Source organism: Pinus tabuliformis, chromosome 4_1 (assembly GCF_031772625.1).
Source record: "Pinus tabuliformis cultivar Carrire ecotype Pingquan chromosome 4_1, CPIR1, whole genome shotgun sequence".
NCBI lineage: Eukaryota > Viridiplantae > Streptophyta > Pinopsida > Pinales > Pinaceae > Pinus > Pinus tabuliformis.
This window is the reverse complement of record NC_142303.1, coordinates 490,473,588-490,485,997: the sequence shown is the minus strand read 5'-3', so window position 1 is coordinate 490,485,997 and position 12,410 is coordinate 490,473,588. Positions and strand designations below refer to the sequence as shown.

The window sequence follows — 12,410 nt, the reverse complement described above, 5'->3', positions numbered from 1 at the left end:
ATAGTCCTAGGAAGGCTGAAATTGGGTAGGGTCCATTAAGAAGTTTTATCTCATGGATCGTACCTTGCTAAGGGAGCCCAAAGTACATATTGGCAGAAGGAATCAGTGGGATTCATGCAGTCAGAGATCAAAGTGACAGAGGCTAGAGCAGTTAGAATCTGAATAGCATAGAGAAGGATTGAAAACAGTGTAGAAAGGTATAGTCAGCAGAAGCGTAAAGTTTTTTAGTTGACAGAGGCAATAGCAGTCAAATACTTTGATGATAGATGCATCATACTGATTCAAGTTGGATGTTTTTCTTGTTTCTAAAGTTGTTGGAGCAACAAAAATAGAGAGAAGTGTTGTATGCATAACATTCCAAAGGTTCACAATCGGGATCGATTTGAATTCCTCTCTTGTTGAGAGGGAGTGTTGAAAATAGCAACAAGAAATGATAAAATAGAATCTGGAATATTCCAATTTAATTTTTCCTTGAATTAAATTGTGAATTACAATCGAATTTAGTCTCACCAGCTACATGGAAATAATTAATTAATTCATTATGGATTAATTAGTTGGAGAAATTCAAGTTAGAAGTCTTTCTAAAGTCATGCAAGAGTTATGCCTTGAATTAAGGAGATAAGGTTGAGTAATATTTGAGTTGTAATTAGTTAGCTCAGTCTACTGCGTTAAGTCTAGTTAAATTAGTTCCAAACTGTTTGAGGAACAAATGGTGAGTTATCAGTGAGTTGATGCACGCATGCATCCAAATAGTGCTACTCTAGTTAACTGAAGAGTCCCTCATCAGAAACTAATGCATGTCTATTTTGAGAAAGGCGCAGTTGAGGTTAACGTTAAGGACAATGTACTATCAGTTGCAAGTTTTTTCCTATAAAGTAAACTCATGCATGGAGAAGGATAAATTCCTTCAGGATTGCACAGTTCCGACAGGGTGTGAGATCACTGTGCGAGATCAGTTTTCCACTTGGTTGGATGAGATGCTCCCAGAGGAACAACGCAAGGAAATAGGAGCTTGGAGGGTAGAGAGGAAGGCTTGTGAGAAGCCTAGATTGCCTATGAGCATCTGTGAGGATTGTACTGAGAGAGGATCGTAAAGAGGACCTTCTGGTATCCTTCCCTCAGTTAGTTGTTTCTCATTTTATTTACATCTAAACCAAGTCCACGATTAATTATCCTAACTACTCTCTTTTTTTTGGCAAGTACAGTTTTTAGTTGCATTTTTAACTAAACCTTGGGGGTTCAATAGCTAATTTACAGGTTCGTTTTCGCTAACACCTCGTTCTCTGCTAAACTCTAGGTTTGGCCAGAATTTACTTGCCTAAGGTTCCATACCGAGGGTTTAACAAAATATTATGTTAAAGGTCATTCAATTTTAACTAGGATTCTCAACTCTTACTATGTATGTATAAATGTATTCTTTTTGACTTATGGGTATTCGACCATTACTATCATTGTGGTTGTCGTACTCTGTATTACAATTTATATGTATTGTTTTCTTCTTTTAGTGCTCAAAGGGAAGTGCTCGATTTCCATTGCATTCTAGTTTGAGACTTTTGAGGAAAAAATCTATTTATTTTGTAATCTCTGGTTTAATCTCTCTCTCTCCATTCCAGTGTAGTTCGTGTTAAACTCTAGGATAATTACATAGGTAAGAAGCGCACAAGCTACCCAAATACTAGAATCTCTGTATTTTTGGTTTTTCTTTCTGTTCATTAATAAATTGATGTGGCTCTAGTTATAATGGATTTTTCAATAGAACCCTACCTTCTGTCTGACACCTAATCTCAGTGTATAATGTTGCACATGTTTGTTTTGTTTTAAAAATTTTACATTACTTTGTTCCCACAAAATTATTTTTATTTGAGCTTGTCAGGTGAACTATGCATGTGTAAACTTCTGTAGAGTTTCTTTTTCAAGTTGGTAAAGATCTTTTTTGAACATAAAAAATTGTCTTCTATTTTTAACAAATTATTAACAAACCATTAACAAATTTTGTTCGCTTTGAGGAAACTCCTAATAATGCTATCGTGATGTAGGGACTATTTTTGGGTTTTTAGCTATGTCAATTTTTGGCAAGGACTAACTCAAGTCTTAGATAGGGCTTGCAATAAATTCCCCATTACTGATTTTATTTATTCTTTCGTTCAGCTAAAAACCCTAGGGAATTAAATAATAGTTTTGGTTCGATAAATATTACATAATGCTTTTAGAATTTCCTCAAGAAACAACGGTTCTTAGCCACTAATTACTAATACATATTTTCATTTACAAAATTATTATTCACAGTAGCAGTTTCATTCCAAGAGATACTTTAGTAACATAAGAACACTTCACTCACATCATTTACAAAAACAATATAAGTTCTGGAAATGTAATAATGCATATATGTTTCCAAGTTAGACAGCCATGGAATTAAACTAGGAGAAAGACCACTCCTCCTAGACAAATGAAAATGGAGATCACTTTAAGTTGTCCCCATGTGCTAGTTTTTCACTCCCAAAATAGTTACTTGATAGAGACCCCACAAGGTCTCTTCAGAGCTTCAAGACTATATGAGTCTCACCCAAGAATTCACAAATTCACTTCTCTACTTTGGGGACTCCATTGGCTGGAACCAGCTAAAGAATACCCTAACTGGTAGTGTCCCACACTCCTTCAACAATGTCTTGTTGTAGGTTCACATCATTTTCCTCATTTGTACATCCTCTAACCAAGGACCAAGCCTTCAAGTTTGGCTCATTTTCTCTCTCCTCTCACCCTTTTTATATCCCTTGCCCCAACTGAGATTCTTTATCTCTAGGGAGGGGAAGATCTGTTTGGTGAGTGAAAATGTTTCATTTAGTGTCTTTTCCACTGTGATATCAAAGAATTCTCTTGACATCTCAAATAAATTAAAATAAAAATTTATCGTTAAAGTTTTTCCAATAGGATTTTCACTAAGGGGTGTTACATCTTCCCCCCTTGAGTGAAACACCATCCTCTGTGTTTCTTGACCCCATAGTTGGAGTATTCCTTGCATAGAAAAAATCTCATTCTTCCATATAGCCTTCTCTCGTTGGAATACCTGCATTGCATTTAATTTGAGCATTGACTTTCTTTTGCAACATAATTATTCTTATGTGGAGGCTCCACTTGGAGTATTTTATTTTGTTCACCTACATTCACAATCAGTGTCATTAGTTTCCATTTATCATTGTATAAGAAACATATATATAATCATTTCAACTTTATTAAAAGCACCATTACTTGCTAGTTATGAATTCAACAAGTTATTTAGTATGCATCAGAACTCTACTCAAGTAACTAGAAACCTACATATGGTTAGAAACTTCATCATAAATCCATCAACCATAACAATAATTCCTTACTTACCAGAGGGCTATTTTAGCTGGTAATGAACCACCTTGTAGTTCCACTATTAATTTCATATTATGGGAGTACAAATTCCTTTGCACTATGTACTTAGTGGTGGTAAATTTTTAGAAGGATTCATTGTTCTTATCTATATTGAAATTAGTATATGATAATACTGGGTAGTATCAATTATGCTTTTATCTTAACTACATATGCATTAATTATTCATGAAGTAAGTTTAAGTTAACTTCTCTTTCATGTTCTATTTTAAGAAAGCTACATGGTTGTTTACTTGTAAGTAAACTTAGTTATACCCATATTGGTTTCTTTTCTTTGGGGAAAATGATAAAAATCCAAATTTTTACCTTCAATGTGACCCTTTTTCATCCCGCACAGTAGGTTGTTGATGAAGATTATACATGGTTTTTTCATGGTTATTTCATGTTATAGTATCTTGCAATTCTAGCTATGTTTCTTTTAAGAAACCCCATTAATGTTTACTTGTTTATATTAGAAACATAGCTTAATCAGTCTTTAGTTAGCTGTCATGTCAATTTGTACCTCATAGAAGCAAATGACCAATAGCTATTTTTTTTCCAATCCACCTCTTTGTAATGCCACATACACATAATAACATACTTAATACACATCTACATATGTAAAAAACATGCATATACACATATTTCTCAACACTTTACACATTTAATTACTTATGGTTCCACAGACCACACCATCCCTATTTATTTGAACTGGGTCATACTACCTTCCCTGCTTGATTATGACAATATATTAATATATAACTTTGTTTTCCATACTATCATAAGTAATCATCCTTCTACTTAACTGACTACTGACAACTAGGTACCACATCGATTTTTTATGTATGATGCCTTCATGTAAAAATATTAAGTATATGTGAAATTCTATTCTAGAGTTAAAAGAATAGCCTTCTTCTCTTTTTTGTCCATCTCTTACCAATTCGACCAACGAACTTGGTTTTCACCATAATGATTCACCCTTATTAATCTATTTTGCACTAACCATCTTTCTAGCACTATTTGTGCTTCAAAAATATCATTATCTCTATCTCTTTAAGTTTTGAAAGTCTTAAAATGTTTCACTCATTTACAATTCAATAAGTATTATAATATTTATCCTAACATACCAACACTTTGTGGGTCCTCGATAGGGATTTTTTTAATCTCAAACTTCTTCCAAAACTCCCCATTGTCTAATTTCACATACTTATTTTCTTGAAGAATGCCATTGGCTAGGTCTATATACTTATCCTTTAGGTTATTCTGCTAATGACAATTAAAGTTTTACAGTAGAAATAGCTCTATTGTTGACAATCCACGTTCATTGGGTTCATAAAAAAATTCCCTTCTTCTTTTTATGTTGGGAGTTACCTATCTTAAAGAGGAATGTAAATTATGGCTTATGCTTAGTTATTACAAAATTTTCATTATTTTCCTCCTTTTTGTAATGTTGTTTGTTTCTTTGGTTTTCTTGAACAGAGCAGAGCTTCAATCTAACAACTACTCGAGATAAAAGATTATATTACTGAAATCTGTGGGATGAGGGAACTGGTTCGAGCTACCAACATCCGACTTGGCCCAAAAGCTAACCCCAACTCTCCAAGAAAGCCATTAATTTCCTTGTGGTTACCTTATTAAACTTCGTCTTTTTATTAATCCGAAGATGATACACATTTATGACCCATTCTTTAATATTTCTATACTTCTGAAAAAGAAAGGAGAATTTACCAACATCCGGCCTGGCCCAAAATCGAACCCCAACTCTCTAAGAAAGCCATTAATTTCCTTTTTGTTACCTTATTCAACTCTGTCTTTTTTATTAATCCCAAGATGATACACATTTATGACCCATCCTTTAATATTTCTATACTTCTGAAAAAGAAAGGATAATTTACCAACATTCCTCTTGCCCCCAAAAGCTAACCCCAACTCTCTAAGAAAGCCATTGATCTTCTTTTTTCTTTTACCTTATTCATCTGTCTTTTTATTAATCCCAAGATTTTACACATTTATGACCCATCCTTTAATATTTCTATACTTCTAAAAAAGAAAGGAGCATTTACCAACATTTGGCTTACCCAAAAAGCTAACCCCAACTCTCTAAGAAAGCCATTAATTTCCTTTTTCTTTTACCCTATTCAACTCTTTCTTCTTATTAATCCCAAGATGATATGCATTTATGACCCATCCTTTAATATTTCTATACCTCTGAAAAGGAAAGGAGAATTTCATATCCCACAGTGTTTTGTACCTTTAGTACCTTGAATTTCATTTATTAGAGAGTTGAAGACATACAACTATATTTATTTTACCTCGCAATCAAGAATTATAATACTTTGCATACTTGTACACTCATTCTGTTGTTATAATTTATAATATATGTATGTGTGGAAATATTCTATATTTCCAATTCAGGAACAACACAAGCTATTATTTAGTACCCTTTGCTTTGTGATATACAAAATTTTTCCTTTTTCATTCATTATGTTACTCTAATGTAATTATTTTCTCCCATATCAATTCAAAACATATTACCCATTTCATTCACAATAGGTTATTTTATTGACTTGTACCATCGGCAAGAAATTTTAACCTAACTCGGAATAACTAATTATCTTATTGTACCACTCACATAGTAATCATAATTGTTTTTACCATCTCATTTCACTTTTATCTATAACTTTTTTTTTTAATTTTTATTTCTTTTTGGTTGTCTGTTAGGAATATTTCGTTACCTTATTCACATGATGGGTAGCAACCAAATATCTTTGTTTTAGGTTTTGTCATAATTGTGTGAAGATTATATATATAATTTTGATTCTTTTTCTTCCTCATGATCTAGTAATTTACAAAGAATTTTTTATTAATAATTAATTTACATGCTACGCATCTATCATCCTTTATCCAGGATTGATGAAAACATTGATAATGTTTTCATCAGCGACATTACAATATTGTTTTGGTCCATAAGAATCAAATAATTAATTATAAGTTTTTTTTTAATATACAGAGATAGACATTCAAACAATTTTTCATTACTAATATTTTTAATATCATTCTAAATCATATATTGATTATTGAGTACTTTTAACATCATTCTTAATAAATTACAAAAAGCTAATTCTTGACATTATATATATATAACTATATCATTTTATCCTTTAAAATTATAAAGATAAAACTCTTGATCACATTTCATGTAATATAACACTAATTTATGAAATTGATAAGAATATGAATTATGTTTAAAAAATAATAAAACTACTTTCAAAATATAATTAAAAACATAAAGCTTGAACGGTGTAAGAAACACAAGAATTGAAATCTCCCTTAACAATCTATCTATCACTCCTCATATTTTAGGACTTAGCAAGAAATATTAAACATATGGTAGATCAAAATGAACCAAAAAGACCTGATGAATCAATACAATAATATTTTTAAATATAATATTTACATGTGAGATGCATCTTAGAACGCATGCCTCTTGATTATTAACAATGTTTCTTGATTGTGTAGAGGTAGTAGTGGGCCTTTATTGAAATTTTTCTTGTACAATTCTTACGCAAAATTGGGTCTATTTGATAGAAAACCAATTTACCAGTTTTGGTAGCGGATTAGTTGATTTTGGATGTATCGAACCCATTTTCTCAACCAAAATACCAATGACATGTTATTTTTACTCCACATGAATTCACTCTCTTCAATGCACAAAAAATTACTCTTTTAGGTTGGATATTTCATGGGCATCTCTTTTTCAGCCTGTGTTGTAGTGACTTCCTTTTCAACATTGATTGTAGTGTATAGAGTTAGTGAAGGTTTTGATTGTTCTACATAACAATCTTTACTTGCTTTTATTCTCGTATCTGTAAACATTCTTTCTCTTCAATGTATGTTGGGACCATTAAAGTTATCAACCTTACATTGTTCTTCATCTCTCCTACCAAATCATAAAATAAAAATACAATAGAGAGAGATGGCATAACTCTCTTACTGGATGATTTTATTAGTACAATCCCACACCCAAAACAAACGATAGAGTCCCATTTTAGTGCAATGAAATAAATAGACTATATAATCACAAAAATTTGAAGAAAATGATGCCATCACAACTACAACTCACTCTTATGTTGAAAGATAACAAATTTGTGGGAGGCTACTTTTAAAATATGAAGACCAAGTGGAATGCATTAGAATAATACATTTTCTTCACTAAATCTAATATTTTCAAGTTTTCAGTTTTGTATCTTAAGATATTTGATCCTTCTCTGTACTTGGTAGATCCCAATTAAGATGAATATATGTTGTTAAACAAAAATATATATGATTTAAATTACTTATATATAGAAAAAGCATGATAGTTAATATTAGATATTTTACTTCAATTATTTTTAAGAGAATTATACATGTTCACAATTTGAATATTTAGTTGTACTAAACATGTTTATTAAATTGATATATAAATGGACATTCAAATATTTTTTAATATCATGTGAATCAAAATATGAAGATTATACATCTCCTTTGTAGAAAATTATAAAATAATAACACTAGATATAGAAATAAAAGCTAAATATTTATTTTCATAAAAAGTGTTTTATTTTATACCTTAAAACTATAAATATAAAACATTCTATCACATTTCCTTCTCATATGACACCATTATATGAAATGCATGATAATATGGATTTTCAAATTTAAAAAAAATAGTTTAATTATATAATTAAAAACGTAAACCCCAAATTATTCCACTGCATGAAAGTTTATGAAGGCTTGTGTAGGGTGGGAGTGAATAAATTTGTGTTATTTGATGTTAATTAATGTACCCTGCTTGTAGTGAGCTCCACTTATGTTGATTGAGATAGCGTAGAAATGTGATGTCAATGCTTCTCTGGTGGTATTTGTCCAAGCACTCTAATGTAGGTACTTGGGGAATTTGTCTTCCATTATAGTGCTTTACATGGACATTTAGGTTATTGGTTTATCCTTAAAATTTGGTTGCCAACGCATGGTCATTTCTGCATGGTTTTCTATCAATCGTATTATCTGCTTAGTGCTCTTTCTGGTATCTGTATTTTTATTAGCACTAATAGAATCGCATTACTTTCGTCACCCCACCGCCTCATATCCCTCTATGCTATATCCCATCCTTAATGGGGTTTTCGCACTCTATATTACAATTTATATGTATTTTATATTTTTTTAGTACACAAAGGGAAGTCATCGATTTCCGTTCCATTTCCAGACTTTTGAGGAAAAAATCTATTTATTTTGTGATCCGTAGTTTTATATATATAGATATAGATATATATTTCTTATTTTATATATATTTATGGGGTTATATATATAAATATAGATATATATTTCTTATTAAATAATTTATGAGGAGTTTGAATATGGCTATGCTTTTGGATATTCATTAATAAATTGAGTATGGCTATGCTTACAAGGGAATTTTCCATGGAACCCTTCTGTTTGACTCCATTTCTAAGTACTCTTTTCTGACTATATGTTAATTTTGTTTTAAAAATTTGACGGTGCTCTGTTCCCACAAAATTAAAATTATTCTTCTTTGAGCTTGTCACGTGAACTATATCTTTCTATACTTTCTTTAACCTCACACTTAATAGCATTTTCAAATTATATGAAATAACACTTAAAACTCTCCTATACTCAAAATCCCAACCAACCACTTCAGTTTTTAATAATTATGAAAAACCGATCTCAAAATAGGATGCATATCCCCGAGTTAATTTTATTATAGAACCACATAGACTGCGCCTACTCATGAGGGGGAAACGGTCTAGTCAGGAGAGGCGGCTAGAATGTGTCGTGCGTTCCCTTTTTTGTATTATACTAACCACATGCGTCCCGGTCCACCGCTGTCCAACATATAATGCTACCCACACCCGTCCCCACCAAGACGAAGCCTATAAATGGAGGCTGCCACCACACATTGATAAGCATCGCAAGAAGCAGCATTATTAGAGGTTATACATCATTCCACCAAGCATTTCCCATTTCCCATTGTCGATCGGAGTTTATTCATATTAGTAGAATTTATATATATATATCATTCCACCCAGCCAGCCATGTCGATGAGGTACTCATTTGCGCCTTTTGCATTGGCAGTAATCGTAATAGCTGCAGTGGTTGTGGGCAGTGCTGTAGGCACGCCCAATACAAACTTCGTATCGTCTGCGTGTAACACGCAGAAGATCCCAAGCGGAAGTCCCTTTTATAGTACTCTCGGATCCCTCCTCGTAGATATAGAGGGAAACACTGCCTCCAGCGGTTACGACTACAAAGCATCGCGAGCAGGCTCACCCACCGCCTATGGGCGTGGGGTTTGCAATCAGGGAATCTCTGAGTCTGATTGCACCGCCTGCCTTCAAAACCTTGGGGGCCGCATCTGGAACATTTGTGGCAACGCCATCGGTGCTCGAGTTCAGCTAACCGACTGTTTCATCCGCTACGAGCAGTACAGCTTCTAGTTATGTCAATCTCTGGTCAAATCCACTGCTGTGTTTCTTTTTCTCATGTTGTGCTATGCTCACCAGTCGCTATCTAAATTCTTCATATAATAAAACGATCGTGCAGTTCCGCATTTTATTTTCCGTTACGGTGTCCTGCCAATAATTTCATTCATTTTCACGGTGTCACCGCTTTTGTTTTCAACTATGTACCACTAACAGTTACGTTCACATCGAATTGAAATGTTATATTCCGTTGAACTTTACATGAGGATCGTATGAATTTTATAATTTAAGAAACGATAAAACTAATTTAATTATATATTATAAGGGTAAAAATTAAAGTTATTAAGCCTAATTTTAGTTTAATGTATTTTTATTACTTTTCTCAATTTTAATAATGTGAAATGTATTATAAAGTAATTTTGATAAGTATCCGTGTTTAATTGATATGTTTAAGCTAATTTAATGTTTATGAATTATTTATATAGTTATATTAATTCTTCTTCTTTATTTTGTTGGATAAATGAATCTCTTCATTCATAACAAAATGTTTCATATAGCTTGAATTACCAAAGGAGAACTAAAATTTACGAGTTTTTTAAAGTAGTAAGCTTTCTACCACTAACAAACAACTCGAAAATGACTATGATAATGAGAACCAGTAAATATCTATCTTAATTTTGGATATAACAAAAATTTAATTTGAATCAAATTTAGCCCTATGCAAACACCTTCTCAAATTTCCACACAACATGAGATTTATAGCTTACGAAATTTATCTCTCTACACTTTATAAATCCGAGATAATATAAATCTATGTTTGTAATATAATTGAACTTATTTATATACATAAATAAGGTATAGTTGATATTAAATAATTTACTTCATTATCTAATTAAAAAAATATAGTTGATACTTGGAAGTTTGGATAATTATTTGGAAGCAAACTCTGACTACATCATTAAATGTTTATGAAGCTATTGATTTTTCGATTGGACACATGGTTGTTAATAGAGAATATCTTACACTAGATGGAAATCCAAGAAATAATGATACTTATGTGTTCATGGATTACAGGCAAGGTGCAATGAAATATCACTCTGTACACTTAATCATTGCTACAAACATGCAACTACAAGCCCATCCTTGAAGGAGCTTGCACAAGGTACAATACTTCCTATATCATTTTGACCACAAGAGACTGGTGGAAACTATTAGCAATAGAGATTATCTAGATTACTTACATGAATGGAATCAAGTAGCTATAAGAGACGTAGAATGGCATGTACACCCTTTTATAAACTATATTTAGGTATGTGGATTCTTATGCTATTACTTTCCATGCATATATGATGCATGACTATTTTTTCTTATAGTTACATGTGACTAATATTATTTTAATGCATGGGCTACCACCATTGAAGTATTTGTTTATTTCATTTCAAAATGTTACGTTTCCAGTTTGAATTTGCATGTATGTAGGTTTTAAATTTATAGATTCATGGTATACTGATCTCAAAACATATTTAATTTAAAGAGCATACTTCTCCAAGCATGTACTAGATATAAAAACCAATTTTTACAATAATTTATATAATATAAAACTATGTTTATTATATTAAAGTTTCATATTAGGTCACTTAATAATTTAAATGCTATGTTATATCAAATCAACAAGAACAAGAAATTTTCAAATTTACATAATCATGAAGATAATGCATATGAAAAATAAAAATTGCAATCACACAATTTTGGAAGGTAAGATACTTTATAGATATATTGAATAAATGAAATAAATATGAGTAAATTTATCACAAAATTGTTACAATAACTACATCTCCAAACTCTACCATAGCAAAATCATGGAATGGCTACCCACCACAAAATATTCCCAACAAGGTAGCATTAATATAATAAGGACATTATTCCATACATGTCAAATACCCTCCAAGCAAGATCTTCCTTGGGATCAACACCACTCCTCTGTTATTGTTCTCTCTCTGACAAGCTATTAGTTGATATTTTCATCTTCAACGATTTACTGTCCAAGTGTCCTCATGCAAGACGATTGTCCTCTAACTATGTGCCACATGTACCAGATGTTATTTTCATTAGATTAATAGATTTCTAAGCCCCCCATTGTATTGGATACCTTTCAATACTATAACTTTGTGAAGGGTTTGACATGATGTAAAAAGTTAAATATATATAATGTAATATTTTCAAGAATAATTTATTTTCAACTATGATTACTTGTATTTAAATGGGTTCCAATGGAATTAATGGTTTGGTAGTCTTAGTTTCAATTTTATGGATAGTTGCAATTCACTTCCAAAATCGATTTAGGGACATTCTTTTATTTTCATCTATGGTTTTAAACCAAAGAAAGTGGAAAAAGGGATTTGTGTAACCCTCAAAATTTATGTATGGCAAAGGCCACTTAAGAAGACACTAAAAAACTGCTAAAACAAAAACCAAGAAATAACATCAACGACTCGAAAGCTCAAACTTGGATTTGCAATCAAATATATCACCAAAAGCA

The 12,410-nt window shown here is 31.7% G+C and overlaps 1 pseudogene; it reads left to right on the top strand.

The window, feature by feature from the left end:
* Nucleotides 1-9,484: 9,484 nt before the first annotated feature.
* LOC149176660 (antifungal protein ginkbilobin-like protein pseudogene) lies at nucleotides 9,485-10,009 on the top strand (annotated as a pseudogene).
* The last annotated feature ends 2,401 nt before the right edge of the window (nucleotides 10,010-12,410 follow it).